Below are 5,519 nucleotides of genomic sequence, written 5' to 3' on the forward strand. Positions count from 1 at the left end.
ATATCAGCGCCAGTAAAAAGGAAGAGAATGGGGTAGTAAAAAGTTCTAGAATTACAATTAAAGCACCCAAGAGAAAGTAAGACAAAGGGGAACTGGGAACAAATAGGGATTTGATGTAGATTCCAAGAGGATACCACCAATGTACTTAATTTGAGATCACCTCTAAGTCTCATCCGGACACAAGCACAAGATCCAACAAAGAGGAATACATTCAAATGTTTACATTATACATTAAAAAATAACAAATATAATAATACATAACAGAGAGATGATTTACAAGGAAAATAAATATCTCCTAAAACTAAAACAATATCTATGCATTTGACTGTTTCCCTCCCAGCCAGGACTCCGGCCATGGCCAGAACAAAACCAAGTAATCTCATTCCAAGACAAAGACAGAAAGCATGTTGGAAAACAGATATAAATATAAGGGGTTAGAAGACACAGTATGTACCTCCCTGCCCACTATGGGAGGTCAGGACCCCACACAGTCTTTGCTGATTGGGTCGATCGTCATAACATAGTAGTGTAAGAACCATAAGAGTAAGAGGCTGCTGCCACCACGGGAGAAATTGTGAGAATTGAAAAACACAAAAGTCTAAAAAGTTTAATAAGCATGACACTTTATTCCTCCACGTGAAATGATCAAACGATAAAATGAGATAGTATATCAGATCTGCAGATTGATGGTTTATATAATATATACAAAGGAGGCTGAAACAACACAGATCGTAGCATGACATGATATATGACTTTTCTTGTTTGTTTGTTAATTTTTTTTCTTTTTTCATTTCTTTATATGAAAAGTTCCTATTCAATGTATACATATTCTAAACTCATGTAAACATTACTATCAACTTTTATATTGCAATCAGTCAGTTAACATACAATAACAGATTGTTCATAGCTATGAACAACTTTTACAATTTAAAAAATATATTTAAAAAAAAACAACCAATTAATCAAAAAATTGAAAAATAAACAATAAAAAATAAAATCAACATTCCTGTAATGCCCACACCTTAAGGGAAAAAAAAAAGAAAGTAAAAGCTAACAAATTAAGATAAATTGAGGCTAACATTGGGTTGATTGTGTATATCTGGGTGTTTTGTGGCATTTGCAACACATTTAGGGCATCGCAAGATAGGAGGAAAATGGTGGGAGAATTATGAGAGGTAGGTCTAAACTATGAAAAGGTAAGACAAATTGTTTTTTTGTTTTTTTTTTTAAAGGGTTTTACGGCGCTTGCAACACATTTAGGTCATATCAGCGCCAGAAGAAAATGGGATAGTAAAAAGTACTGGAATGACAATTAAAGAACCCAAGAATAAGTAAGACGAAGTAGAATGGTACAAATAGGGAAGAGATGTAGATCACCTAAAATTCTCATCCAGACACAAGCACAGGATCCCACTAATACACTCAAATACAATATAAATTCAAAACAACAAATACGAACAGAGCGATGATTTACAAAGGAAAATAATATCATCTCCCAAAAAATAAACTATACATTTGACGGTCTCCCTCCCAGCCAAGGCCAGGACAAAACCAAGAAATCTCATTCCAAGAAAAGATAGAAGCAATTTGGACAGCAGATATAGGGGATAGAAGACACGGTATGCGACTCCCTGTCCATTTTGGGAGGTAGGTAAGACAAAGGAGACTATCTAAAAGGAGAACAGGTGTAGATTTCAAGAAATATCTAGCCCTGAATCTATTTTGAGCCCACTTAAAACGTCCCATCCAGACGTAAGCACTGGATCCCCGTCAAGAGGATAAACTCAAATTGTATCAATATGGTGTGGGTGCTTGCTACACATTTAGGTCATATCAGCACCTGTTAAAAGGTTTGCCGCATAGTTGAGTCCTTGGAGAAGGCTCTTTACTCACATTCTCTCTCACCGTACTCAAGTGTAAAATGAGTACCTGGCCGTTAACAGTGTTGTCTCTGTCCAAAAAAATTGTAATATCGTTTAACAGGCGTCATGTCCCATCCTAAATGTTAAATGTTGCTGTTGGCCAGGGACCCCTTGTAAAGCGCATTGAGCACGTTTAGTGGATATTGCGCTATATAAAAAGCTAAAAAAAAACCCAAAAAACAACTTGGCCACTTTGCCCAAGAAAAAGTATGACAAAGGGGAAATGGTTTAAATAGAGAACAGATGTAGATTCCAAGAGCATATCGTCAATGTCCTCAGTTTGAGATCAACTAAAAGTCTCATCCAGACACCAGCACAGGCGACAACTAAGAGGAATACACTCAAATGATTACAGGATGTGTTCAAAACACAAGTAGAGAGATGAGGGGGGGGGGGGGGGGGGATATTACCTCGCAAAACTTTCACTAAACATTTTGTTTTTAAATGTTTAACAGCACTTTCAACACTATTATTAGGTCATTCAAGCACCCGTTTCAATTTTGGTCAATTTTTGTCAACCTAGAGAGACCATATCAGCTCTATTGTGTTAAAACTTTTGTAATATAATTTATAAAACCATAATAGTTACATTTTTGTTAATTAAAACTGTTTATTTTTTATTTGAGATCACCTAAATGTCTCATCCAGACCATGGAATCCCTCAAAAAGGAAAATACTCACGCACAGTATCGAATCAAAAACAAAACTATAATAGTAAATAACCAAGAGATGGTTTGCAAGGAAAAAATATCTCCCAAAACTAATGATTTGTCTGTTTCTCTCTCAGCCAAAGACTCCAGCCAGGGCCAGAACAAAATCCTGTAATCTCATTCTATGACAAAGACAGAAAGCAATCTGAAAAACAGATATAGGTGGATAGAAGACGTAGCAAGTGACCTCCCTGTCCCCTATGGAAGGACAAAAGACCCCACTATGGAAGGACAAAAGTCCCCACTATGGAAGGACAAAAGACCCCACTATGGAAGGACAAAAGACCCCACTATGGAAGGACTAAGGACAAAAGACCCCACTATGGAAGGACAAAAGACCCCACTATGGAAGGACAAAAGACCCCACTATGGAAGGACAAAAGACCCCACTATGGAAGGACAAAAGACCCCACTATGGAAGGACAATAGTCCCCACTACGGAAGGACAAAAGACCCCACTATGGAAGGACAATAGTCCCCACTATGGAAGGACAAAAGACCCCACCCAGACACTTCTTTCTTTTGTCATTTCAGCACCAGTACAAATGAAAATGATAGAATAGTCAAAAGACTTAGATCTATTAGTCAAGCACCAAAGAAAAACATTTGACAGAGTTCTGAAATGGAACCAAAAGCAAGTTATCCTCAAAGCTTGTCTGAAACCATTTTAAAGTCGTATACGGACACTGCTAAAGGACACATTCAAATGGTTACAAAATGAAGGAATAATAATAAAAATCTAAAAAAAAGGTAACAAATACTGTAGAGATTTACAAGGAAACAATACCTTCTCTCATAACAACAAATCCATCATTTTTGGGCCCATGTGAAACCAAAATAAGGAGACAAAAGCCACATGGAAAGGACAAACGATGTCAAGGGATAAAAGAAGACAGCAAGGTTGTTGACCTATGAAAAACTAATCCATATAAAGGAAGGGAAGGGGGAAGAGGGGATTCAGCTCACCATCTCAGCCCGCTTAAAAGCCCCTTTAGCACATAAAACTCATAAAAGGGAATACATTCATTAATAATTAATGGATTAACGGTACCATACTCGATCAAGAAGTAACATGCCTGTCTCCTTATCAGCAAAAATAAAACCCACCAGATATGCCTAGAGGTATAGAACTGACAGCAATCTCATCCAGAGACGGCCATGGAAAAATTAAATTTGAACCCCTGCCTCCACCCAAACAAAACCAGGAGTAAAATAGAAGTTTTACAGTCAACAATAACAAATCCCTCATGTGCGAGGAAACTGACCCGGTATATGTATCAGTTAAGTTATAATATAAAAATCATAGCTAAAATTTTTCTAAATCATAAAAACAAAATGGCATGCATCGGATAGACGAGCTAAAAACATGGATGATGATTCTATGAGTGGAAATCAGGCATGCACTTGTTAAGTGTGAAATTTATGCCATTCAATTTTTTTAACACCAAACATTCATGTGATATCATGTTGACATGCAATGGTTAAAATTACAATCAGAATAATATGATAATGAATTACATACAGTGCGTAAACGTGGTGTATAATTGTGCATATATTACAGTATATACAATTTCAAATTTATGTCTAGGTAACAAGTTCATTATTTACTGTCATTTAGTAATCAAATCAAATATGCGATTTACTCTAGTTGTAAGTCAGTATTTAATTTTAAAAATAAATAGGTATTTAAAAACTCTCAAAACCCAAACTATTAGTAACAAATTACATTATAGAGTGGAAATAACATTTGATCTCTGGCTATGTGACATCTTATCTTAAATCATTTTCTTTTTCAACCCTCATACATTATAAAATAAAATCACACAAGAATAATTATTCTTTTCATGTCATTTGCAAGAAATATCTTACTTATAAAATAAAACAAAAATAATCGATTTAATAGATGTAAAGAAAAACAAAAATCAGCCATCTTTCTAATCATCCATTACGATATGCAAATCAGCTGCCAAAGATGAGTGGCCTTAGATTATTTTTGTCTCAAGAGTTAACAAATCTTATGCGACATTTTAAGTTCATTTCAGAACCTGAAAAAAAAAAAAAAAGTAAAGTAATTGGGATGGTCAAAATATTTTTGATATGGAGCTTATTTCTTCTAACAAGTCATCAAGAAAAAAAAAAAGACAAAACAATCAATTCAAGGAAAAGAAAAAAGGAAGGTGCTCCAACACTCCAACACCCAAATCCTAAAATTAAGGAAAATTGCTGGTGATCTAGAGACCATTAGAGGTTCTTAAAAAGGACCCAGAGTCCCAATTGTGTGTCAGAATTTGAAATCCAAACAAATTTGAAAATAACACTTTGAGAAGGTAAAAAATTACGATATATCCTGATACTATAGTGTGTTTCAAGAACTTGCAGACAATTCAATAACTAAGACTCCATTCACCCCCCCCCCCACCCCCCCCCCTGCAATGAATGTGGAAAGTACTGATATCCGCAAAAATACGGATGGTTGGAAGCACTGAAAATGCAAAGGCTGTTTAAACGTTCTAACCAGGCACAGACACACCACAACTTTGCCGTAAGTAGTTATGTAGAATGAACAACTATGTAAATAGGGGACCATTGAGTATACAGTTTAGAATTACTAATGAGGCCGAAAAACAAAAACATGGGAATTGAACCATAATTGTACTCCTATGATGTTAACATGGTACGATGAATATCAAACTCTATCACAGTAAGATAGAATGTTAAAAATCTGTTTAAAGTTTTTTGCTCTTTTTTAAAAACACCCAATGATTTAACAGTAACTTTCTTTGGGGGGGGGGGGGGGGGGGGGGGGGACACTTTTAAGTACACTACGGGCCACTTTAAAATAAAATCGTAATAAATGAAGACGTAAAGATGTTTTTACATGAAAGCT

The 5,519-nt window shown here is 35.6% G+C and overlaps 1 protein-coding gene across 1 annotated transcript in view; it reads right to left on the reverse strand.

Moving 5' to 3' along the window:
• Positions 1 to 2,510: 2,510 nt before the first annotated feature.
• LOC144967196 (uncharacterized) overlaps positions 2,511 to 5,519 on the reverse strand; it is a 15,408-nt gene continuing 12,399 nt past the window's right edge. Inside the window, exon 5 of the mRNA XM_078904127.1 lies at positions 2,511 to 5,519. This exon is cut by the window's right edge and continues 2,819 nt beyond it. The gene's annotated coding sequence lies outside the window, so the exon portion shown is untranslated.

Source organism: Berghia stephanieae, chromosome 3 (assembly GCF_034508935.2).
Source record: "Berghia stephanieae isolate SIO BIC M18660-M18661 chromosome 3, UCSD_Bste_1.3, whole genome shotgun sequence".
NCBI classification, from domain to species: Eukaryota; Metazoa; Mollusca; class Gastropoda; order Nudibranchia; family Aeolidiidae; genus Berghia; species Berghia stephanieae.